Raw genomic sequence first — 27,709 nt, forward strand, 5'->3', positions numbered from 1 at the left:
TTTCTGAAAATGAGTATGCCACTAGTTTTCTCAGAGAGAATTCATTTGGTTTTTTGTTTGTTTGTTTGTTAGGTTTTAAAGAACTTGACTTAATCAGTAATGATTAATTCCATACCTTCTCCTTAATCCCAGACCCTTTGTGCAATGGTTTACAGTACTGATTCCATACCCAGAGGAGGGTGAATAAGACTGGGAATTCAAAATTATACTACAGGATATATGGATGAAAGAAATAGCGTTAATTTTCTTGAGAAAACAAAAATTAGATAGAAGTCAAATACTGACTTGGAAGATTCTAGAGAAAGCTCCCTTTTAGAAAAAGACTTAAAGTTATTCTATAGCAGCAGCTTTTGAGTTAAAATTAGAACCCATATTATAATATACCCCAGGTACTTTTTAGGGATTAAGTACAGAGAGATCAATCCCTAGGATTCTGGAATGATTTAGGCATGAAGTTAGTAATAAATGGCCAAAAAGGGCAGTAGCTATGGGAAGATCTGCTGTAGGAAACATTGCAGAGAAGAAATTATAGGACTTGACTGTTGTTTTAGGCAGGGAGTGAGAGAGATAGCAAATTCAAAGATGACTTCAAGGCTTTAAGCCTGAATGATGAGAATAGAAATTAGGAAGAGAGGTGGTAAAGTGTTAGGAAGGTGAAAATAATGTAGGCTTTCATCAACAGGATTTGTAGTAAAAATCAATGTAAATTAGAGAAAGACTCAGAAAAGTAAGGGATTTCATTGAGAAAAGTTTGCAAGAAAAAACAGACTTTAAAAGACCAACTATCAAACAAAAAATTCAAGAGGTATGCAAAAGGGGAAAAATCACACGGTGTTATAAGTAGAATTATCAAGTTTACAATTATCCCAAGTGTGGCTTAAAAAAAACATCAGTTTTATCTCACACACACCTGTATCTTTGCACATCAGCATTGCATACAGGGATTGGTTCTATTTTTGTTAGGAAGTCATTGACTTGCAGGAAAGTTTAACAGTGTTTTGGGTACTAGAACCTGAAAGAAGAACCCTAGGTTTTGTTTGTTTGCTTGGTTTTTGTTTACCTTAGGGAGTAACTGAAGTCTGGCTTTTTCTATATTTTTAGTCTTCTGCATACTCATCTGTCATGATGGCAGGGTGAATGTGCATTTTGTTTTCACACTATTGAAGAGGCAATTACAAATGTAAGCTAAAAGCTTGAGAGAGAAGTACGTATATATTGTAGATGTCTAAATACATGACTTCACAGGACCTTGAGAGATGAGTTCATTGTGGGCTGTAGTGAAAGTGCACATATTGAGAGTTAGAGAAAATGAAGTCTCAGATGCTCAAACTCTTCCCCAGTGGGGGAAGCTCCAGGCATTCAATTAGGGGTTTGCCTCTGATGTGAAATGCACAGACACAACCTGCTGTGGGCCAATATATACTACTGGCTGTTGGAGAGGACTATTTTGGGACTACCTCCCCAGGGCAGGGGCAAAAAATCTCATTCTGGTTCTGTATGATTTTTTTCCTCCCCATCTAGACAGTGAGTTATTTATGGTTGCCAAGGACAAGGATAATAACACACTGCCTTGTCTCAAAAGAAAGCAGGTCATTTTTTAAATTATTAAAGAATCTAATAGTAAAGCCATGGTTCTGGTTTGATAAATCTAAGCAGTGTAGAGTTATGAAGTCCTGAAAAAGGAAAGCAGGTTCCTTATCCTGCAAGGAGTACACAACAGAAAGAGAGGGACAGATATAGATGTAGTGAACATTTATTGAATGCTTACTGTGTACTAAGCATTGTCTGAGGTGTACTTTTTCCAGTTGTTTCATGATGAAGAGTAACAGAAGAATGATGTAGATACTGTCTTTATCCCCATTTTAAGAAATTTTTCAAACATCATTCAGATTCATGACTCTAATCCAAGCACCCTATTACTTCCAACTACATGCTCTTAATTACTATAATATACTGTTTTTCATTTTTTAAAAAAGGTAGTTCCTTAAAAACACATTGTGAGTACTCAATAGCAAGGAAAGCCAGGAGACTTAAGTCCAAGGGAGTGGAAGGGAGGATCCCAGGATGAACTGAGCTTCATCATAAATACTTGGCTTTCTTCTGTTTTGGTTTGTAATGCCAAAAGTGTTTGCCTTGATTTATACACACACACACACACACACACACACACACACACACATACCTACCAAGGCTAAATATAAATATATCCAAGTGTGTCCTTGCTTAGTTTTGATCTCAGGTGTTTTCAAGCTACAGGATACCTTTAAGTTTCCAAATTACTAAATAGACAGTATAGAGATAACTAAATAAAACTAAAAGGGCAAAATACAAATGAGGGTCCATCATGTGGATCACAATTGTTTCAGAATTCTTAAGTGATAGTGCTTAGGGAGGTGTAAAGTTGGAAGTAGCAAGTGAAAGCAAGGTAATATTATCTAAGCTTTCTGGGTGGTTCTTGTAGCCTTATGAAATAGGCGAAGCATCCCTTAGAGAGGAGTGAGAGGAAAAGGCAGGATAGGGAGTGCACAGGACTATCCAAGGAAATTTAAATTCAGAAAGATCCTTGGTGATCAGGATTGTTATGGTTTTTCCATGGTGGGTTCCATAAAGTACTGTGGTAGAAAAGCAACTTGGCAAAGGAAAGAAGTCAGCTTATTGTGAGGCAAAGAACTGAGTGGCACCTTCTCTTTCTAAGAAGTTTGACAGTGGGAGAGGTAGAAAGGTAGCTAATAGGGTCTCTGATTTTTCTCAGGACTGCTGGAAGTACCTGTAAAAAAATGCTGGTGAGAGGTGCTATAGAAGTTGCAGTAAATCATTTTATTCTTACTGTCCCCCCCTAAAATAAAAGAAATTAGAGGCTAAAATTTTTTTTTTTTATTGCAGTTATAGATAATTATCAAAATCAATAGCTCTGGTTGTCATTTATCAACTTTCTGCTTATTCCTCATCTAACCCCACAGTAGCTTGGTTGAAGTCATCTTCCATGGGACAGAAGAAAGTTCACAAGGGAAGGAATGTTCTTGGTGTCACTTAGACACTCAGTAGATTACTACATCCTGATCTTTGTTTTTATGAGAAGTAACTGGATTTTTTTTTCTCCATTCAATTTGAGTGAAATACTCAAATTTGGCTTGGATAAACTGCTGTCTTCTGATGGGAGCACCATGGATGAGATAGACCTGGAGTCCATCCTGGGAGAGACAAAAATGGCCAGTGGGTCTCTGATGCCTTGCCTGCAGCTGGAGGAGAAAGCAGAGAGCAGGGGGAAAGAAGTGAGTTGGGGGTTAGGGTGAGCAAATGGCACAGTCACCTCAAGCTAGTGCATGAGTGATATGCATTACCATAGGAAATCCTGCATCCTACTCCCTGAGACCTTTTTCCTACCCAGCCCTACTGTCATCTTGAGCACATTCTTTAGGCTTCTTGATCCAAGAAGTTGAAAATATATCTGTCTGCTCTCTTGTGGATAAACTTTGAATCCAAGTCATGATATGAATGCTTATGATCCTGTCATCAAGGGTTAAATTTGTAACTTTTCTCTCTTGATGCACACATCTTATCTGGTGTTTATTGGAGAAGCATGTCATCTTTATGATGATGCTCTGCACAGTGATTCCTTTTCTTGATAGTAGATTTTTTTTTATATTGTAGCTAATATTTATGGGCATTTATTGGGGTTCATCAACAGTGCCACCAACTATGTCATGTGCTTTATATCTTTTTTTCCATTTAACCTTCATAAGACCCATGAGGTGTAGATCATTTTGTCTTCCTTTTTCTTTTCTCTCCAAATTTGGTTAAAATATTTATCTTTTTTTTAAGTATTTTTTGTAGTTGTAGATGGACAGTATGTCTTAGTTTTGTTTATTTACTTTTTTAATGCAGTGCTAAGGATCAAAACCAATGCCTCACACATGCTAGGCAAATGCTTGGCTACTAAGCTAGAGCCCTAATCCCAATATTTATCTTTTTATCCTTTTCTATTCTGAAATTTTTGGAATTTGGATTTGAAGGGATTTTTTATATTTGTTTCTGTCTTTTCACATAACAGCTTTGTATCATGCTTCCTAATATTGCATAATTTTTAAAATGACTGTTTTCCTGCATCCGCAGCAATAGGGAGTCAATATGGTCTGAAGTGAGAGGGTTCTTACTGAGCTTCTTAATTCAAGAGTTTCTTCTAGCTGAGCATGGTGGCATATGCCTGTAATCCCAATGGCTCAGAAGACAGAGGCAGGAGGATCTAAATTCAAAGCCAGCCTCAGCAAAATCAAGGCACTAAACTACTCAGTGAGATCCAGTCTCTAAGTAAAATACAAAATAGGGCTAGCAATTTGACTCAGAGGCTGAGTGCCCCTGATTTCAATCCCAGAACTCCCAACCCCCCAAAAAAGAGTTCCTTCTCCAACCAATACAGAGAAGCACCATGGTTTCAGTAAGTGGTGCTTCCTTTACTGGTAGGGAGTGACCTGGGAAAGGCTTTTGGTTTTGTCATTCTCAATTTTTACTACTTGCTTCTTTGTTTCTCTTTGCCATAAAATTGTCAAAGGATGCTTCCCTTTCCAAATTACTTCTTTCTCACCTAAAATCTGTACTTCCTCAAATTTTTGAATGCATCTACTTTCTGGCCCTTCCCTTTCAATTCCTTAGTAACTACTGCTGTGATCTACCAGGATGAGGAACCATCCTCATTGTTTTCCCATTTAGAGTGTGATCCTCATTTCGGAGAATAAATTTTCTCTGTCTGGCACTACTAGAATACCACTGTCATTTCTGCAATGCAATCTCTGTTTGTTTACCCAGATGAGTGAGCACTTCAGAGATGGCTAATCTTGTTTGGGATGTTCATGTCTCTTTTTACCTGAAGTTTAGAGTATTTTCTGATTTCTAATTTTGTAGAAGGCTTAGATTAGGGGTGGATTCATTATCCTTGTTAATTGGTGTTATTTGTATAGGATATGTGAAGAATTCAAAATTCAGTTGACTGGCATTATTTTAGAGAACACTTTTTTAATTTTCTTGTGTTTTATCTTTAAAAATTTTTATAATAGTATCATATTTATATTCAAGAACTCTTTCTTGTTATCTGCTTATTGTTTGTATCCTGTTCTCATTTCAAGGATATAATATCCTCACTGAGGACATTTATTATAGCTTTTTAAAATATATCTCAGGGAGAATATTTATTATGTCTTTTCAAAAATGTTGCCCTGCCCACTGTATTGTCTCTTTTTCTCCATGTGCTTCTCCTCCTTCCTCTATTTGCTTCTTCTTCTTCCTCTTCTTTTTTCAGAAAGAATCCCTTGTTTTTATTAGCAGTTTTCCTGAAACATCTGATGTCCTGTGACTGTCTGATCAGGGTGTTGGTGAAATGTCCCAAAGCTGACAGATAGCTCTGTTGTGAGCAGGTGGACAGCCTTTGGGCCTCATGCCAACAGCACTGGTTGGCAAGTCATGTTTTGCACTGGGGGAGTCTTTCCAGACACACATATTTGAAGACATCACTAGATAACTCATTTTATCCTTAGAAGAGTCCTCTTTTATCATCCTTGGAAGATAAACCATTATGGCAAAATTGTTTAAATTGTGAAGACAGAGATCCAAGGGCTCATGGTGCTCCCGTTATTTGATGTGTGGATCCCTTCAGTTCCCCCGCATCATGGTGCCCTGTAAGGACCATGAGTCCTAGGCTTTTGGACTATTGAGAGGGTTTCTATTCCTCTAGCTAGTACCAGCTGGATACCTGTGTTTTGGTTCCACAGCTCTTCTTAAACTGTTTTTATTTTCCAAAGATTTTGTGAACATTTTAACATACCATTGCTCATATAGCATTTTTATAATCCATTTATTGTCATTTAGCTGTTTCAGGTGAGAGAAAAAAATAAATGTGTGTGGTCATATTTTTAAGTGATATTTGATGACATTAGTATCAAGTTTACACCCTTTTCTGTAGTCATCTATATTAATTTAATTTTATTTGCTAGAACAAAATAAAATTGCAGTGTTTTTAAAAGATGATTGTATATCTTCACCTGCCTAAAAAACGGTATTTTCCCAGACAATCTAACTGCAAAAAATTCTCCAGTTTGATTAAAATCTGGAATGCTGCCTTCAATGACCATGTCTTGGTTCTCTTTGTGATAAATGGTTCCTCTGGCAGGATACAGATGAGGGTCTAGACCTGTGGGCTCCAGCTGCCTAATAGAAAGAGACTGAAGACATGGAGCATCATTAAAAATAATGTAAATAAACATTAAAGAATAGTAATTAGAGCAGCCCAATAAAATTTAAGTAAAAAGTAAGGTTGCTTTATCTTTAATGCTATTTTTTTCTTTTATTATTATCATTATCATTTTATTTTCATTAGAGCATATAGTTATACATAGTAGCTGAGTTTATCCCAACAAAATCACACCTGAATGGAATCTGACTCACTCCATTTCAGTCACCATTCCTCCCTCCTCCCCACTTCTTACACCACTTGCACTCCCTTGATCCTCCTCTTGCTCACTCATCATTCATCCTTACATGGTGCTTTCCACATACACCTATAGGTGATATTCCAGTGGTATATTTATATATGTACATAACATGATTTTGTTAAATTAATTTCACATTTACTCTTTTCCCATCTGTTCTGTCTCCTTCTCCTACTCCAATGATCGTACTTATATCTTCATGTTATCTGATCTCCTCTTTTTCCTACTTTTTTATTGTAAACAAATGGGATACATGTTGTTTGTCTGTTTGTACATGGGTTAAAGGCATACCATTTGTATAATCATAAATTTAAATATGGTAATGTTGTTTGATTCATTCTATTATTTTTCCCTCCCCTACACCATTCCCACCCTTCTTTTCCCTCTAAACAGTCCTTTCTTCCTCCATTCTTGCCCCCCTCCCTAACCCTAACCATAATCCTAACTCCCCCCACCATCCCCCTTCTGTGTCATCATCCACTTATCAGCAGAGGTCATTCGTCCTTTAGTTTTTTGGGATTGGCTTATCTCACTTAGCATGATGGTCTCCAATTTCATCCATTTGCCTGCAAATGCCATAATTTTATCATTCTTCATGGCAGAGTAATATTCCATTGTATATATATACCACAGTTTCTTTATTCACTCATCAATTGCAGGACATCTAGGTTGGTTCCACAATCTGGCAATTGTGAATTGAGAAGCTATGAACATTGATGTGGCTGTATCTCTGTAGTATGCTGATTTTAAGTCCTTTGGGTATAGGCCAAGGAGTGGGACAACTGGGTCAAATGGTGGTTCCATTGCAAGTTTTCTAAGGAATCTCCACACTGCTTTCCAGAGTGGCTGCACTAATTTGCAGCCCCACTAGCAATGTATGAGTGTACCTTTCTCCCCACATCCTCGCCAACACCTGTTGCTTGTATTTTTGATAATCGCCATTCTAATTGGGGTGAGATGGAATCTTAGGGTGGCTTTGATTTGCATTTCTCTTATTACTAAAGATGTTGAACATTTTTTCATAGGTTTGTTGATTGCTTGTACATCTTCTTCTGTGAAGTGTCTGTTCATTTCCTTAGCCCATTTGTCGATTGGATTATTGGTATTCTTGGAGTAGAGCTTTTTGAGTTCTTTATAGATTCTGGAGATTAGTACTCTATCTGAAGTATGATTGGCAAAGATATTCTCCCACTCTGTAGGCTCTTTCTTCACATTACTGATAGTTTCCTTTGCTGAGAGAAAGCTTTTTAGTTTGAATCTATCCCAGTTATTGATTCTTGCTTTTATTTCTTGTGCTATGGGAGTCCTGTTGAGGAAGTCTGGTCCTAGGCCGACATGTTGAAGATCTGGACCTACTTTTTCTTCTATAAGATGCAGAGTCTCTGGACTGATTCCAAGGTTCTTAATCCATTTTGAGTTGAGTTTTGTGCAGGGTGAGAGATATGGGTGTAGTTTCATTCTGTTGCATATGGGTTTCCAATTCTCCCACCACCATTTGTTGAAGAGGGTATCTTTTCTCTATTGCATATTTTTGGCCCCTTTGTCTAGTATGAGAAAATTGTATTTATTTGGGTTTGTATTCGTGTCCTCTATTCTGTACCATTGATCTACCTTTCTATTTTGGTACCAATACCATGCCGTTTTTGTTACTATTGCTTTATAATAAAGTTGAAGTTCCGGTATTGCGATACCCCTTCCTTAATTTTCCCTGGGAATGATTGCTTTAGGTATTATGGGTTTCTTATTCTTCCAGATGAATTTCATGATTGCTTGCTGTATTTCTGTAAGGTACATCATTGGGATTTTAATTGGAATTGCATTGAATGTGTATAGCACTTTTGGTAGTATGACCATTTTGAAAATATTAATTCGGCCTATCCAAGAACATGGGAGATCTTTCCATCTTCTAAGGTTTTCTTTAATTTCTTTCTGTAGTGTTCTGTAGTTCTCATTGTAGAGGTCTTTCACCTCTATTGTGAGATTGATTCCATGTATTTTATTTTTTTCGATGCTGTTGTGAATGGGGTAGTTTTCATAATTTCTCTTTCTGAGGATTCATCACTTATGTATAAAAATGCATTTGATTTATGAGCATTGATCTTGTAACCTGCTACTTTACTGAATTCACTTATGAGTTCTAAAAGTTTTCTGGTGGAATTTCCTGGTTCCTCAGGGTATATAATCATGTCATCTGCAAATAGGGATAGTTTGAGTTCTTCTTTTCCTATTCATATTCTTTTAATTTCCTTGGTCTGTCTAATTGCTCTGTCTAGCATTTCAAGTACGTTGTTGAATATAAGTGGTGAAAGAGGGCATCACTGCCTTGTTCCAGTTTTTAGGGGGAATGCTTTCAGTTTTACACCACTTAGAATGATATTAGCCATGGGCTTAGCATAGATGGCCTTTATAATGTTAAGGAATGTCCCCACTATCCCTATTTTTTCTAGTGTTTTGAGCATGAAAGGGTGCTGTATTTTATCAAATGCTTTTTCTGCATCTATTCAAATAATCATGTGATTCTTGCCTTTAAGTCTATTGATATGGTGGATTACATTTGTTGATTTCCAGATGTTGAACCAACCTTGCATCCCTGGGATAAAACCCACTTGATCGTGGTCCACTATCTTTTTAATATATTTTTGTATGCGGTTTGCTAAAATATTGTTGAAGATTTTTGCGTCAATGTTCATTAATGATATTGGTCTGAAATTTTCTTTCCTCAATGTGTCTCTGTCTGGTTTGGGTATCAGGGTAATTTTGGCTTCATAAAATGAGTTTGGGAGGGTTCCCTCCTCATCTATTTCATGGAATACTTTGAGAAGTATTGGAATGAGCTCTTCTTTAAAAGTTTTGTAGAACTCGGCTGAGAACCCATCTGGTCCTGGACTTTTCTTTGTTGATAGGCTTTTGATGACCTCTTCTACTTCATTAGTTGAAATTGGTCTATTTAAATTGTGTATGTCCTCCTCGTTCGATTAAGGCAATTCATATGTCTCTAGAAACCTGTTGATGTCTTCAAGGTTTTCTATTTTGTTGGAATATAGATTTTCAAAATAGCTTCTAATTATGTTTTGTATCTCAATCGTGTCTGTTGTGATATTTCCTTGTTCATTCCGAATTTTAGTGATTTGGGTTTTATCTCGTCTTCTCTTTGTTAAAGTGGCTAAGGGTTTATCAATTTTGTTTATTTTTTCAAAGAACCAACTATTTATTTTGTTAATTTTTCCGATGGTTTCTTTTGTTTCAATTTCGTTGATTTGAGCTCTGAGTTTAACTATTTCCTGTCTTCTACTACTTTTGGTGTTGGTCTATTCTTCTTTTTCTAGGGATTTGAGCTGTAGTGTTAGGTCGTTTATTTGTTAAGTTTTACTTCTTTTATTGCATGTGCTCCATGAAATAAATTTTCCTCTAAGTACTGCTTTCAGAGTGTCCCAAAGATTTTAATATGATGTTTCTTTGTTCTCATTTACCTCTAAGAATTTTTTTTAATTTCCTTCCTAATATCTTCTGTTATCCATTCATCATGTGATAGCATTTTGTTTAATCTCCAGGTGTTGGAGTAGCTTCTCTTTTTTACTCTTTCATTTATTTCTCATTTCAATCCATTATGATCTGATAGAATACAAGGTAGTGTCTCTATCTTCTTGTATTTGCTTACATTACCTTTGTGGCATAATATAAGGTCTATTTTAGAGAAGGATCCATGTGCTGCTGTGAAGAACGTGTATTCGCTCTTGTTTGGATGGTATATTGTATAAATGTCCGTTAAGTCTAAATTATTTATTGGGTTATTGAGGTCTATGGTTTCTTTGTTTAATTTTTGTTTGGAAGATCTGTACAGTGGTGAGAGAGGTTTGTTAAAATCACCTAGTATTATTGTGTTATGGTCTATTTGTTTCTGAAATTGAGAAGGATTTGTTTGACATACATGGATGAGCCACTGTTTGGGGCATAGATGTTTATGATTGTTATGTCTTGCTGATTTATGGTTCCCTTAAGCAATATGTAATGTCCTTCTTTGTCCCTTCTGACTAACTTTGACTTGAAGTCCACATTATCTGAAATGAGGATGGATACTCCAGGTTTTTTGCTGAGTCCATGTGCATGGTATGTTTTTCCCCATCCGTTCACCTTTAGTCTATGGGTATCTGTTTCTATGAGGTGAGTCTCTTGCAGGCAACATATTGTTGGACCTTTCTTTTTGATCCAATCTGCCAGTCTATGTATTTTGATTGAAGAGTTCAGGCCATTAACATTCAGAGTTATTATTGAGATATGATTAGTATTCCTGGTCATTTGTCTCATTTTATTTATTTATTTATTTATTTGATATGACTTTTTCTTCCTTTATTTGACAATTCCTTTAGGATAGTTCCTCCCATTGCTGATTTGCTTCTTTGTTTTTCATCTCTTGTTCATGGAATATTTTGCTGAGATTTTTCTGTAATAATGGCTTTCTTTTTGTAAATTCTTTTAGCTTTTGTTTATCATGGAAGGATTTTATTTCATCATCAAATTTGAAGGTAAGTTTTGCTGGGTATAAGATTCTTGGTTGGCATCCATTTTCTTTCAGGGCTTGAAAAATGTTGTTCCAGGCTTTTCTAGCTTTTAGGGTCTGGATTGAAAAATCTGCTGATATCTGTATTGGTTTCTCCCTGAATGTAATTTGATTCCCCTCTCTTGCAGCCTTTAAAATTCTGTCTTTATTTTGTATGTTAGGTATTTTCATTATAATGTGCCTTGGTGTCGGTCTGTTGTAATTTTGTATATTTGGAGTCCTATAAGCCTCTTGTACTTGATCTTGCATTTCATTCTTCAGATTTGGGAAATTTTCTGATAGTATTTCATTGAATAGATTGTTCATTCCTTTGGTCTGTTTCTCTAAGCCTTCCTCAATCCCAATAATTCTTAAATTTGGCCTTTTCGTGATATCCCATAGTTCTTGTAGATTCTGTTCATGATTTCTTACCATCTTCTCTGTTTGGTCCACTTTGTTTTCAAGGTTAAGTGTTTGTCTTCAATATTTGAGGTTCTGTCTTCCAGGTATTCTATCCTATTGGTTATGCTTTCTATGGCGTTCTTAATTTGGTTTATTGTTTCCTTCATTTCAAGGATTTCTGTTTGGTTTTTTTTCAATATCTCTAACTCTTTATTGAACTGATCTTTTGCTTCCTGTATTTGCTCTTTTAACTGTCGATTGGTGAGATCATTCAGTGTCTGCATTTGTTCTTGCATCTTGTCATTCGCTTCCGTTATCATTTTAATTATGTACATTATGAACTCCCTTTCTGTCATTATTTTCTGGCATGCTGTCATTGGGTTTCATTGATGTAACATCTAGATTTGTTTGCACCATTTTCTTTCCTTGTTTTCTCATATTGTTCAAGTATCAGTTGACCACTGTGATATTGCAGATTTCCTCTATTGACTTATAATGTCCCTGAAGATTTCTAGTATATCCCCTCTTAGCCTTCTGTACCCTGAAGTCTTGGAGGAAGTTGATAATGCGGTGCTCCACTAGGAAGCTGACTCCCTAGGGGTGGTGGCCTTCCGGTGGGGTATATTCCCTGCTAGTGTGCAGAGGTACCTTCACTTGCTGATAAATGGTCATCCAAAGGGGAAGTAGGATGTGGGCTGATGCAAGGCCAGTTTGTGCCTGTGTCTCTGGTTTTACAGTCCTTGTGGGAGAACCTCACCCGGCTTGGAGGACTCAGCCGGTGGGGAGGTCTCGCTGGTCAGTTCCCCTCCTAGAGGTTCCATTCAATTCACAACTACCACCTGGGCTGGGCAGCCTTCTTCTGCAATGTTCCCAGGGACCTGGACCTACCTCCTGGGCCTGGAAGCCTCACCCTTCGCAGATGAATCTCCTTAGGCTGCCTCTCCTCAGAGAAGTTGCCTGCAGTCCTGGAGCCTTCGCTTCGCCCCTCAGATTGTCTGTGTGGCTCTTCCACCAAGAAGCCGCCTAGGCCCTGGGACCCTGCTCTGCACCTAATCACCTGGCTATGTGGCCCCTGCTCTGAGCAGCCACCTGGAGCCCCTTACATTCTATCTGAGTCCCAGTGACCCGCCACATACCTTTTCCTCCGGCAGCCACTTGGTGTTCCGTGCGGTCACTCTAAGTCCAAGTGACCCACCATGCACCTCCTTCTCCACCAGGCAGTCTCCCTGAGATCTGGTACGTTCGTCACGAGTCCCAGGAACTCACTGTGCACCTCCTCTTCCCGACTGCCACCCGTAGCCCTCGTGCAGTCACTTCGAGTCCAAGCACCCTGCTGCGCTTCTCCTCCTCCAGACAACCCCCCTGTGTTTAGGAGCGCTTGCTCTGAGTCCAAACCACTCACCATGCTGCTCCTCCGGATAGCCGCCCAGAGCCCTGGTGCAGCTGCTCCAAGTCCAAGTGACATGCCGAGCTCGTGCTTCTCCTTCTCCTCTGGGCAGCCCCCTGTGTTCAGGGGTGGTCGCTTTCAGTCCAAACACCTCACCGCACACCCTCCCCTTTGGGCAGCCTCCCAGAGCCAAAGGTGGGTTGCGCCAAGTCCAAGCGCTGTGCTGAGCGGCCTCCTCTCCAATGCTCCCAGTTGTACACGTTCACTGCTACAGCAGGGGGAGGGGCATCTCACCAGGCAGCTCTACTTCACAAAGATCCCTGCATTTGGGGCTACCACCCCATCTGGGATGCCTCCCCAATGGGAGAGACTCACCCGGCTGCTTTGAGTTGGTTCCAAGTCTCTCTATATCTCCTCTTCTTGCGTCCTGAGTCCTGGAGCAACACGAAAGGCAGCCACCCTCTAGTCCACCATCTTGAATCCCCCTAAATTTTTTAAAAAGAACATTTACATGGTAAATTGAGAATTTCATGCAGTTTGATGCTATATATGTTGATCATATTTGACACATATCAGCTCTTTATTTTTTCCACTTGTTGATAGAGTGCCTCACTAAAAGTCCCCTGTTGATTTAAGTAGCAAATGCCAATTAGCATTACAACTGGTTAGATTTGGGTACAAGTGTGAAGCAATTGATCTCTTGAGAATGAAAATATTTTGCTTTCATACTCTCTAGGGAAAACATACTTAGAGTTTATTTCATAATGCTGTGAAAATACATCATTTGGTAACATGTGCTATTAAATACACTTCACTTTTGAATCATTATCTTACCTATCTGTGGTTACTGGTCTTGGTTGTTTATCACTTGATTCATGATCTTGGCAGATCATCCAACCTCATTGGGCCTTTGTGTCTTCATCTGTAAAATAATGCTATTAATGTCTTCTTTAATCTTTTACACAGCTGCAAAAATCAAATGTGGTAATAGATGTGAAATTGATCTGATAGCACAAAGTGCTACTTAAGAGTACTATATCAGCTGGTGGTGTCACTCAGTGGTGGAGCTCTTACCTAGCAAGTGTGAGTCCCTGGGTTTGATCCCAAGTACTGCAAAAATTAAGGAAAATATCATACTATTGTCCTTGTTGTTTCACCATAATTATTTTCAAGACTGTTTTCTCTCTACTTTTCTATACACACTAATCTACTGAAAAGAACATACTGATCTTAGAATCAGAAAAACCTACCTTGTTCATTTTGTAGCAGAGAGAATTAAGGAACCTTTTAATCCCTGTGTGAATCTCAGTTTCCTCTTTCATAAGTGGGGTAGTTATACCAGGATTGAGGTAAGAAACATGAAGATTCTTTGTGAGATCTACAGAGAATATTATAAATCTAAGGAATCATTTTTTTGTGATTTTTTAAAATATTACCATAGATTTGCCCCTTGTTCCTTTACTATTATAGAAAAAGGGGGAAAGAGTTGAGTATTAAAAATGTGTTTGGACTAAAAATGTAGAGATTTTATTAGGGGATCTTAAAAGTCAGTGAGATTTGCACTGGGAATATTTGTGGAATGAATGAATGATTTGAGATTCAGCAGTGTAGAGGGATTCAGCAAAGATTCCCATGTAGGGTGGACCAAAAGGGTTTAAGCCAATACTCTGTGCTTTGAAAAGTGAACATGTATAAAATTCAAACTCATCAGTATTGGTGCATCAGGAAATGAAATGCCTTCATCATAAGCTGGTCTTCACCCATTTAGAGTATGGGCTATTCTCTTATTCACCTAGTCATTGCTTTGAATAGCATTAACCTATTTTTCAATGTCTTAACATTTCTCACTTTGTGTTTTATATTCTTAGAGAATCATATGTATTTATTTGATGGTAAAGATTATTCTAAAGAACCCAGTAAGGAAGACAGAAAATCCTTTGAACTACTGGTGAATATTCAGAAAATTCCTTTGGAAAAAAAAAAAAGTCAAGAGGGCTGGTTACTCCAAAATAAAGGCAGTGTAAGTGCTGTTAATTTGGGTGAGATCATAAATTCTTCCAAAGTTTCTTTCTATAACAGAACCAAACATGATCCAGTATCATTTTTTTTCTCTTAGAATGATTTAAGAAATAAGTGTCTCTTGAAATGTAACAAATTAACTGAACACTAGTATAAAATTTATGTAAAAATCTAGCATAAAAACATTAATAAGGTGAGTATATTATACAATTTAGAGTAGGTAAAAGCAGCCCTGTCCCTCTTCTAAGCCACCCCTAAAGGGATCACCATATTAAATCAAAATACCATATCCTGTTTTTGATAATCATGATTCTGTTTCATTAAGGGATGATGACAATTACAAATGATATATGTAATGTTCACAGTGTTTGGTGCTTAAAATGTACTTTCTAAATATTTTCTATCATTAAGATAATCATGCTAAAATACTCTGTATTAAAATAAATTAGACATTTATAGAAAGTTTTATGTTAAAATTGTTTAAACTTTAAATGGTATCCTACAGTGTATGCTTTCAATCAAGGAAAAAATATCTATTTTGAATTACCTTATTGCTCATGAAATGAATCAAAATGACTGTACTATCCATGCCAGTACTTTGGCTGAACTTAGAACACAGTGGCCACCATGCCAATGAAATCCATAATATGAACAGTAAATTGAAGTGTTTTGCTGCCAGTGTCCACCACACAGGGATGCAGTTTTTTGTGAAAGCCTAAGCATGTTGTCTCTGTAGAGAGTCTGCTGTGGGGATGAATGAAACTCATAGAGGAACAGAAAGTTCCTGACCTTCCTGGATTTGGATCTTGTCCTTCCTATAGGTTCTTATCCCAGGCCTCTTGGAGGAGTCTACCAAAAGGAAGAGTATTGTGAGGCCAGAAGAAATGGAGGAAAGACAGAAAAAAAAGACAAGAAGCAGCAGCCAAGAGAAAGAGACTAATAGAGGAAAAGAATAGGGAAAAGGAAGAAGCTGAACATAAGAAAAAGTATGTCTAGAGAGAACTGTCATTTCCAGTGACATAGATATTTTGGTCTCCCCCACTAGAATCACTTAAAAATGCAAAAACCTATCAATCTGCTAATTCCTGTTGGTAACAGAATACTTTTTTTTTTTTTTTTGGACTAGTGTTTGAACCCAGGGGCACTCTATCCCTGATCTATGTCCCCAGTCCTTTTTATTTTTTATTTAGAACAGGGTCTCACTAAGTTGTTTACCTGGCCTCCAACTTGTGATCCTCCTGCCTTAGCCTCCTGAGTAGCTAGAATTGCAAGTTTGCACCACCATACCCAGCTCCACAGAACACTTTTTTAAATGATTCACCTTTAACATTTAGTCTACTTTAGTGAGAAGTCTTCAGTGTCTAAAGCAGAGAAGATGCATTCTGTTTAAACAAGAAATTTTAAAGGTTTTATTGTAGCCAATGAGGAACCATTTATTTGAACAGTCCCTTTTAGTCATGTTCTTAAAAACAGGGACGTTTGGTGGATGCTCATTATTGAAGTGTAGGAGACAGGCTAATCAGTAAAACTTGTTTATTTACAAATGAGCAAAAATCTTTGCCAGAGTCCAGCCATAGCAGGGGTCAGGGATCCTAGGTGGATAGGAGGCTTCAGCACAGTGGAGAAACATCACACAGTGACACCACGTGTTCTGAGGCTAAATCTGAATCTTTATTTTTCTGCCAGTCTTTTTATAGATATTTTTCTTTAGTAATGATTATATCATTTTATGGTTAGTTTAAAATAAGAAAAACCTTCAAAACTACAATCTATGCTTCTTTTCAAAGTACACATTCTCTCTCTATGACAGTCCAGACCAAAACAACCTTATTTCTCAACTAGATTAAAACAATCTGTCTCCCAGCTAAACTGAAACAAACTTGTATCCAGCTAAACTGAGGGTACCATGATCTGCCAGACTTCAATCTTCAGAACAAACACATCACTATATTTTCTGAGAAACCACCCCCACCATGAATTCCAGTGTTTAATAGTGAAAAGTTTTTACTATTATTGAAGGACAAAGATATCAATTTATGGTTAATATTTAGTCTATTCTAATTTTATATAGTGGCAGACTACAATCTTATTCTCATTCTCAAAGAATTAGACTAAACATAGGAAAATCACAAGTTATATTTATGACTAAACTAAATGTTTTTATTATGTAAAGTATCTCTGGAATCAACTATTAAAACTAGGAAAGTGACAAAGGCCAAACATGCATCCAAGCTCAGAGGAATGCCTCTTTATCCATCTATTATTATACTAAAGCAATCACAGTCTCCTTTAATCTCAAGTACAGATACAATTGTTTATTTTCATATATTTATCTAGGTATTACTGCTAAAATTTCAGTGTGCACTATTTTGTGTCCCAATACAGTAAAACCTTCTTGATGTTTTCCAATAAGTTTCTAATGATATATTGATTATTAATAATAAAAAGCAACTACAGATAGAGACATGCCATGCCTATGGCCCCCAAGAGGGACGATGGTCAGCAGAATCATGTCAAGTGTTGAGTCCTCTATTCCAACAGACCATGTCAAGTGTTGGATCCTCTACTCCAACAGAGCCATGTCAAATGTTGGAGTGGCAGGAAATAGACATGGCAAAACTTCAATCAGTGTGAGTTTCTAATTACATTTTACTTGGTAGTTATTTTTTGTGAATAGCAGTGCAAAATGTGCTCTGAGGAGAGGTTAATTTTCTTTTCTCTCTGTTGAGTTAAAGGATGGCTTGGCGGGAGTCCAACAATTACCAGTCCTTCTGCTTGCCCTCTGAGAAGAGTGAGTCTGAGGACCTTGAGGATGGGGAAGATGAGAGTGCTTCCTAACTGGATTACAATGACCCAGACTCAACATCCATCAAGTATGCTAGTGGTGATGTCATGTACCCTCAGGCAGTGACAGAGGATGCTCTCATGGTGCACTGTATATGTATAGGAAATGGTGTGGGACAGGGAGTGTGCCTCAGTCTTTATGATACCAAGAAATGGAGAAGATGAGTCTAAATCATGACTTAAGGGTGCTGGTCCCTGTGCAATGTCATATGGTCAAGAAAGCACGAATTCTAGAATCAGTAGTCGTGAATTTGAGTCTTGGCTCTTTGATTTACCTGATTGAATTACCTACTTTCTCTAATCATGAGTTTCATAATCTATATTAATGAGATAATATATGTCTTATCCTCTGTATAATTTATTTATTTATTTTTATTATAAACAAGTGGGATACATTTTGTTTCTGTTTGTACATGGAGTGACATCATATAATTTTCATAATCATACATTCACATAGGGTAATGAGGTTTCATTCATTCTGTTATTTTTCCTTCCCTCCTCCCCTCCCACCCCTCTTTTCACTCTAAACAGTCCCTCATTCCTCCATTCTTGCCCCCCAACACCCCCATTATGTGTCATTATCCACTTATCAGTGAGATCATTCATCTTCTGGATTTTTGAGATTGGCTTATCTCACTTAGCATGATATTCTTCAATTTCATCATTTGCCTACAAACACCATAATTTTAATCTTCTTTATAGCTGAGTAATATTCCATTGTATATGTATACCACAGTTTCTTTATCCATTCATCAACTGAAGGGCATCTAGGTTGGTTCTACAATCTGGCTATTGTGAATTGAGCAGCTATGAACATTGATGTGGTTGTATCTCTGTAGTATGCTGGTTTAAAGTCCTTTGGGTATAGGCCGAGGACTGGGATAGCTGGGTCAAACGGTGGGTTCATTCCAACTTTTCTAAGGAATCTCCACACTGCTTTCCAGAGTGGAATGCCACAATCTTGTGGGGGCAGTGAATGGAAACCACATTCAGTTATTAAAAGAAAGGATTTACTAAATTACCAAAGAATGGTGACAGAGATGGCTCAAAGAACAGACATTGGAGAGATGTTTTCTGCAAGGAAATACTGAGTCTTGGAGTAAATCATTTAAAAAAATAAGCAAATCTTCATCTTAAGTCCAAATATATGCTTCATGATTAGAGGATGCTTGGAGGATATTCTGGTTCCTACTTTCATATTTATGACATTTCTTTAATGTGTTTGCTTCTTTTTATGGCACCAATTCAAGAAAACTCACCTGAATTTATATATCCCAGAAATCAAAAGTGAATACAAACTTAAAGAATAATTTTTAGAATTCAGTACAGTTAACAGTCATTTCATGTATGTTATTTAGAACACTTCATTATATAGCAATTTTTTCTACAAATTTATTCATTTTCAAAAAATTAAGAAGTTTTTTACATTTGATACCTTTTTGTAGCTGCTCCAGAAAATATTAAAATATATTTGTTAACTTTGAAAAGCTCATTAAAAATCAAAAGCTATAAAGTGAATAGTTACATAACTAAGCAAATAAGTTTTAAAATTTGGGATCTCAGAATGCAATATAAGGGCTTGGATATTTTCAGTTGACTTATGTGAAAGGTAAGAGGTAGGGATCAAACTTCATTCATCTTCATATGGATACATGGTTTTCTCAGGACTGTGTGTTGCTTTCTAATATTATTCCATTGTAATATGTCAAGTCTCAGGATTGATTTTGCTTTTCTTTATTTCAATTGTTTCTGCATTTACTAAGTCTTGATTTGTATTCTAACAATTGATATAATATGAAGTTCCTTGTGTTAATGAAAACTAGGTGTATTCTCTTATCAGATGAAACATTCTGTAGACAAGTGTTAAGTCATTCTGAATTAAATTTGAGGTACTTTATTTATATTTTATTCAGGTGACCTTTTCACTAATTATGTTGTATTAAAGTCACCTGCTCTTACAACATTGGGGCCTATCTGTCCCTAGAGGATATGTAGTGTTTATTTTATAAAATTGGGTGCACTATTATTCAAGCATAAATATTTACAGCCATTTATCTTCTTTTTTGGTGTTTTCCATTATCAGTATGTAGTTACCTTCTTTGTCACCTGAGGGTAATTATTGCTTGAATTCATCAAGTATGAGAATAACAACCCTTTCTTGCCTTTGGCTTTTGTTTGCATGGAATATCATTTTTCATCCTTTCAATTCTAGTATGTGAACATCTTTGGAAGTTAGCAGTGTTTCTTGCTGACAATATACATTTGGGTGTATTTTAGGCTATATGATTTAAGTGGAGAATTAAGAATTAAGATATTTTACATGCAGTGTTAAAATCTTGAGGTGTATGTTGCTTTTAAATATTGGATTCACTATTAATTCTCATCTGCTTATCTGTTATTCTAGTAAAATGTATCATTTCCTATGCTCTCATGATTGATTTTGCTTTTCTTTTTGAGCACATCAGATTCCTCTGTGTATCTTCCACAATGTTTACTTACTTGTAATGAATTATTTCAGTTTATTCTTGTCTTTGTCTTTATTTCTGCTTTGATTCTGAAGAATAACTTTGACACAGAAAGCAAGAAAGGTTGGCAATATTTCTGTTTTATCACTTGAAATGTGCTGCTGGCCTTTAGGGTTATCCAGATGTAATAGCTTTTATAAGTGACTTGGGGCTTCTTTCCTGAATTTATACAAACAATGATTTGCTCTGAATTTTTAGCACTTTTACTGAAGTATAAACTGGACAGATTCTGTATAGGCCACATTTATTTGGATTTCAAAATGCATCCTGTGCCTGGATGTCCATTGTTCCCATAAGTAAGGAACTGTTTAGTTATATGCTCCCTGAATAAGTTTTCTATAAAATTGGTCTGTATCTCCATTCCTTCCTCAAGGTCTGAGTCTTCCATTGGGTCTTTTGAACTTGTTCCAGAACTCTTGCATATTTTTGTTTAATGTCTTTCATTCTTATTACTATATGGAAGTCTACTTCTTACACATCATCAAGATTTAACATTCTTCCTTCTGCTTGATACAGTATTTAGATGATATTTCCCATTCAGATATTTTTTGAGTGAGTGAATTTATTATTTTCAGAGTTTCTTCAGGAACTCAATTTCCTTCTTAGAATGTTCTTTCAAAATCTGTATTGAGTTCATTAACTTATTTCTTATTTTTCTTAGTTTCTCAATTATTTACAAACAATTATTTGAATTTTCGTACAGCATATCTTCCACAAAAATGTCTGTGGATTAAGTTCTCAGGGAACTAGTAACTTTTGGTGGTTTCTTATTGCTTTGCTCTCTCGTGTTTTCTGTGTTAATATGCATAGGTTTGTGCATGCATTTGAATAGAGTTCTTTCCCCTTCTTAGTTGTGGTCACATTATTGAACCAATTTCTCTTTTGATATAAACTGATCATGGTTTATATTTCATTGTCAAAGTCCTAACTCAGTGTGACAAAAGTTCCAGGATCACTCACTCATCCAAAATTCTTTAAGAATAAAGAATAACTAGAAGTAGTAGCAAAATCTTAGAAGCAAAACACATGTTTAACTTATAAAAAATCAAAATGATCTCTGTAATGTTAATAACCAATGAGAAGTGATAAGTGATAATGTACAATGAACAAAACTTTAGCCACTAGTGATTCCAAAATTAATATAAAAATATATAGACAAATATGGGCTGGGAATGGTGGTGCACACCTGTTATCACAGTGGCTTTGAAGGCTGGGACAGAAGGACCATAAGCCTAAAGCCACCTCAGCAATTTAGTGAGGCCATAAACACTCAGTGACACTGTCTGTAAATAAAATGTAGAAGGACTGAGGTTGTGGGTCAATGGTTGAGCACCCCTCAGTTCAATCCCTGGTACCAAAAAGTAAGTGATGGAAGGGGAAAAGAGGGAGAAGGAGGATGAATATTACAAATGGAATATTGAGCAGATACAGATGAGAGAAAAGAAGACAAGTGCAAAGAAAACAAATAAACAATGAAAAGAGCATAAGAAATAGAAAGGTATAAACCTAAATGATAAGCAAAAAGTGGAAGACACTTAAAAATTGCAAGACCAAGAGGAGTATATGGTTTTCTCCTTCCTGATATAATTAAAATGTCAACACTTGTTTCCACAACTTCTAGATGTACAAAGTACCAGCTTGGGAAGTTTTCTGCAGAGCAACTATATTTCTACTTGTTTCTTCTCAATTCGACCCCAAACAGGCCAATGCTTCATCTGGAGACTTTAATGTGAAAAACTCATCCTTGCCTACCAGGAAGTGTTATGGAACCCTTACCAGCTAAAGAAGAGAAGGTAAAATTTAATTTATTTGCAGAAGATATACAAGCTTATGGAATCAAATGTGTCAGATTTCAAAGTGTAATTCTCTAGTTTTTAAGTTTAATTTATTTCAAAACTGGAAAATTAGGTGTTACCTTAGTGATTAATAAACCTTTATGCACGTCATTATTGATGTTTATTTTGCCAGGGCATCTCTCTGAGTCTTCCTCAGAAGTGCACTGGCCATTTATCTTGTGATGCATATCAAAGAGAAAAAGATGGCATAACAGGACCTATAGAAGGTAAGAACCACATATTATAAAATCACATTGGCTATAATGTTTATTTAAAACATGGATACTAGTAGATCTAATAGTTGAAGAATTAAACATAAGAAACATATAGAAATTAAAAAGAGTGAAATGGTAATAAGTGGCCTATCTTATTAAGTTTCAGTGACTGATTAAATTGAGAATGTCAATAAAGGAGTTGAATTACATTTCAGGATCTGCTTAGTGTGGAAGTCCTCTCTGCCATGTCCCATATGGATAAGGAAAGGGTTAACTGGTGGAGGAGGATGTTGGCTGTTTTTCAGTGTATTTACCAAAAACTTATGTACTTAAGAAACACACAAGAGCCAATAATCTTTTTCAATGAGAGGAGGCATGACGGGTCTGGACTTACATTCTCTGGCCTCTAACAACAACTACTCACCCAACTCTCTTTCATTTTATTTTTTTTCTTTAAAATTTTCTGTTTTTGAAATCTAAGGTTTTTTTTTTATTTAAACAAATGGGATACATGTTCTTTCTCTATTTGTATACGGAGTCAAGGCATACCATTTGTGTAATCATAAATTTACATAGGGCAATGTTGTTTGATTTATTCTGTTATTTTTCCCTTCCCCCTCACCCCTCCCACCCCTATTTTCCCTCTATACAGTCCTTCCTTCCTCCATCCTTACCACCCTCCTTATCCCTAACCCTAAACCTAACCCTAACCCTAACGCTAATCCCTCCAACCCCCCATTATATGTCATCATCCACTTATCAGCAAGATCATTCATCCTTTAGTTTTTTGAGATTGGCTTATCTCACTTAGCATGATATTCTCCAATTTCATCCATTTGCCTGCAAATGCCATAATTTTATCATTCTTTCTGGTGGAGTAATATTCCATTGTATATATATGCCACAGTTTCTTTATCCATTCATCAACTGAAGGGCATCTAGGTTGGTTTCACAATCTGGCTATGGTGAATTGAGCAGCTATGAACATTGATGTGGCTGTATCTCTGTAGTATGCTGATTTTAAGTCCTTTGGGTATAGGCCGAGGAGTGGGATTGCTGGGTCAAATGGTGGTTCCATTCCAAGCTTTCTGAGGAATCTCCATACTGCTTTCCAGAGTGGCTGCACTAATTTGCAACCACACCAGCAATGTATGAGTGTACCTTTTTCCCCACATCCTCGCCAACACCTATTGTTGTTTGTGTTCTTGATAATCGACATTCTAATTGGGATGAGATGAGATCTTAGGGTGGTTTTGATTTGCATTTCTCTTATTACTAGAGATGTTGAACATTTTTTCATATATCTGTTGATTGCTTGTACATTGTGAAATGTCTGTTCATTTCCTTAGCCCATTTGTTGATTGAATTATTTGTATTCTTGGTGTAGAGTTTGTGGAATTCTTTATGGATTCTGGAAATTAGCTCTCTATCTGAAGTATCAGTGGCAAAGATATCTCATAGGGTGCCTGCTTCTCATGCTGGAGGTCCGGGTTTGAGTCCCCAGCACTGTGGGATTGTGGAAATCTCTTTTATTTTTAATTCACAGGTAAATGGTGTTAAGACATGGAGGAGCTTCTTCTGTGATCAACAAGATAGAGTGGAGTTAGGAAGCCATCCTCTTAGGGGAGATACTCCAGAAGGAGACAGGTAACCACTGGCATGCAGAACCACATGCTGCCTGGTAATCTAGGACAGACCTTTGTGCCTGTTAGTTCCTAGAAATCAGGTCTCTGCATCCCATGGCTCAGCCTAGTTTGATTCTGCTAAATAAGGATTGCTTCCCATAGCTTATATCAGAGGATAGTTGGTAAATAAAAAAGTGGAGAGAAGAAGAGAGAACAAAGAATAAGAAAGTTAAATATAACAGACAACAAAAGAAAGCAAAATAAGTGGGCATACATTGTGAAGGAAGGTAAAAACAGATTAAACTTTAGAAAGTGGAAGAGCACAGGATTAGAAAAAGTGAGTTTCCTGTAACAACACAGGTCTGAGAGACAGAGTAAAAATTTCCAACAGTTCTTTTCTTTATCAACAATGGAAAGTAATTAAAAAATACATGCCACATCATGCATGCTATATTTGGTTTGCAATAAATAAAATATGAACACAATGATTCACCAGAGATGTATGTAATCTATTGCTATGTGAAAGTTTCTGATTTCCTAGAAATGTAAATATGGTGCAGGATAATATAATCTGGAAATGAATAAAGGTAGGACTATTATGAAAGGATCAGTAAAGTCTACCCTGATAAAATGTTCACTGAAAGATAATAAATACTAATACACCTACAATTTGGGAAACAAAATATGAGGATTTCAAATAGGCAAGTTATGTTAGAGGAACTGGTAGAAGAGTAGTTATACCCAAGAATGCTCAAACTTTACTGAATCCAATTTTGGTGACCATGTTCAAAATGCACATTTTACTCAACAGGTTTTTGCATCCACATTTCTAAAACATGTAAAGATGTTTCCAATGCTCATGATCCACAGACTGCATTCTGATTTGCAAGGGAGGTAACTGTCTTGAGGAAGTCTAAATGAAGAGCTGTTGCATGTTAATTCAGTCATAACCAGATCCAGTGAAAGCACAATATTTTTTTTTTATTCTGAGCATATCTCTGGGGAAAGGAAAAGGATAAAAACAAGAAAGATACAAAAATTATATTCCTAGGCAATGAAGTACATTGACACACCTGAAATCACAGTGAACCAAGAGACTGGTATAGGAGGATCACAGGTTCTAGGCCAGCCTCAGCAAAGAGTGAGGCCATCACAATTTAACAAGAAGTTATCTCAGAAATAAATAAATAATATTAGTCAGTTATTAAGAAAGTAAATAATGCTGAAGATGAGGCTCAGTCATATAGGTCTCCTGGGGTATATATCTGGTACCAAATATATGTATTTTAATATAAAACTACTGCAAAGGAAGAAATTGTAATAGGAATAATTGAAGACCAAACTCTAGAAATTGCTTTTGAATAGCTCACAGGAAAGGGAAATGAACTAGGTAACTCTGGAAAGAAATGCAAAGGAAACAAGAGGAAGCATCTCAGCTGGCCCAGCTTCTTAAACTTTGTTCATTTAATTAAACTTGATTCTACACAGGTCACTGAAAATTGTCTATCCTCTGTATTTCTGGACAGACTCCCTCCATTCAGGCCTTCATGAATGTCACACTGCACTGTTGCCTTTTCATTATTCATCTGTATTCTCACAAAGGCCCTTCATGTCTACCACCCACAGCATTGATATTGGTCTAGCTATACTGCATATGTAGCCATCATCCTTTATCCCTTTTCCTGCCTGTAATGTCCTCTGTCATTACTTCTCACCTATCCCTATATTGTCATACACATACAGATTAATTTGGTGCTTTTCTGTGTCATGCTACAGTCTTCCCTGTTCTTACCATTTTCTGCCTCTGGATGATAGTCTCACTCCTTAAGCTGCTCTTCATACCAACCTCCAGAAATGGTACCTTTTTTCTCAACTACCTCTTACCAAAAACTTATTCAGTTATTGGTTCAAATAATTAGAACTGTTGACACCATGGTGATATAAAAATATCCCCAACAATCTGGGAGTAAATTTATTAGATTTGAACAGAAAATTTTTATAGGTAAATTTGTTAGGTCCTAAGTAAAATAGTTGCTGGGTAACTAAGGTAGCCCCAAGAGAGGAAAACACTATATCAGGAAGGATAACCATAGTCCTGAAGGACTGAACAAATAGTTTGCCTTCTAAAGGAAGAAAATCAATTCATCAGAATAGTGGAAAAAACATTTTAGATATGAAGGCATTCATTGACAAATGAGTAAGAAGTATCAGTATTAGGAAAACAGTTCTGATGAACAGAGCATGTTGAAAGTTAGTATTATGAAAAGAGTAGCAAACTGTACATTTGGATATTTTGTGGGTATTTTTATAAATTTATTTTAGGGAACTTTTAATTTTTCTGGAGGGATAAATCTTTGTGTTATTTTTATGCATTAAACCTGTTCACATGTAGTTTTTCCCTGATGAGTTTTGAAGTTCTTGAACAGGACAAGCATGCATAACATAGTAAATATTTGCTGGGTTAGTTGGTCACAGATAAACATAGCTTCTTAGGAGGCTGAGAGGGGTGAATGGCATGATTGATGACACTCTGAACAATTAAGAGTGGCTCTGTCTCAAAGAAAAATGAGTTTGGAAAAACTACTCATTGGTAGAGTAATTGCTAAGGTTGCTGAAGTCCCTGGATAAAATCACAAAACATGAATACACACCCACACCACACCCACAAACACACACAAACACACACAGCAGAGTAAGATTGTTTCTAAAGTAAAGGATGATCTAGTATAAAGCCTATTATTAGTTTTTAATTTGATAGACTGTTACTCTTTCAAGGAGTACTAAGTAACTTAAGTAAACTATCCATTTGTCAACAGGCTACTGTTAGATGTAACATCAGAGGAAGAGGAGGAAACACTTAGTGGCACTGAAAATAAGCAGTCACAGGTATGTAAACATGGGAATTTGAATTTGTAGTTTCATCCTTTTTTTCTCACATCCAGAATGTAAATTAGTTCAAATGAAATGACCTTTTGCAATACTCTTTAGGAATTTAAATGTCATAAATTAATATTTAGATCTAAAGCAATCTAATGAGTATGAAAATAATGTTAGAAATCATAGCAACATAAACATGAGGTTTATTCTAGTAATTGAAGCATTTTTTTCTGTATATTGTTTGTGTTTTCATTGGTAAAACCTCACTGATGAAAATAATATACAACATGTGAATAAACAGTTACAATTATGAACATACATAACTGTGATTGCCACTGATCTCATTTATGTCCAAGAACGGTTATTCCCAATGGTGCAAAATTTTAAATTCACAGGACCAATCACTAATGACAAGGTTAAGGTTTCCATCATCCCTTGAAATCATTGTCTATGTTGAGGCAGATAATAGTCTCAAATGAGTCTCACATGTAACTTTTAACCAAATAGCAACAATCTAGAATGGGACCTTTGTGGTTAGGGTACAATCAGTAATTTTCCATCTCATTTCCTTAGTGGATATTAGAAAATAAAGTCCTTGGATGCAGTTATTGGGGAACTATGAAAATTTTGTAGGGGTCTTATTGTTTTCTCATGCTGTGTGTGTTAATAAGCTAAAATTTTGCATGCATTTAGAAGGATCCACTCTTAGGTATGGGTCCTTTTGGAGTATAGCTTCCTCCATGTGATGTGCCTAGGCAGTGGTGAGGTCTCAGTGTCAGATCCTCACTGAACTTGACCAACATGCATGGCTGGTGATCTGCTTCTTTTCTGCATTGACTAATTGGTTTGGTGGTATTTTTTCTCAGTCGACTGGAGGGGAGTTTTTAATCTTCCACTCAGCCAGGTTTCCCTGGCACAGCTGTGGACTCTTCCTCCTGTGTATTCTTTCATCATTCTTAAAGCC

The 27,709-nt window shown here is 36.6% G+C and overlaps 1 long non-coding RNA gene across 1 annotated transcript; it reads left to right on the forward strand.

Moving 5' to 3' along the window:
* Positions 1–1,410: 1,410 nt before the first annotated feature.
* Positions 1,411–24,146, forward strand: LOC306652579. The gene is made up of 4 exons (XR_013761479.1): positions 1,411–1,495; positions 21,896–21,986; positions 22,162–22,255; positions 23,790–24,146. It is a non-coding gene; the product is annotated as an uncharacterized lncRNA (long non-coding RNA).
* The last annotated feature ends 3,563 nt before the right edge of the window (positions 24,147–27,709 follow it).

This window comes from Sciurus vulgaris, assembly GCF_902686455.1.
Source record: "Sciurus vulgaris genome assembly, contig: HiC_scaffold_296_arrow_ctg1, whole genome shotgun sequence".
In the NCBI taxonomy this organism is placed as follows: Eukaryota; Metazoa; Chordata; class Mammalia; order Rodentia; family Sciuridae; genus Sciurus; species Sciurus vulgaris.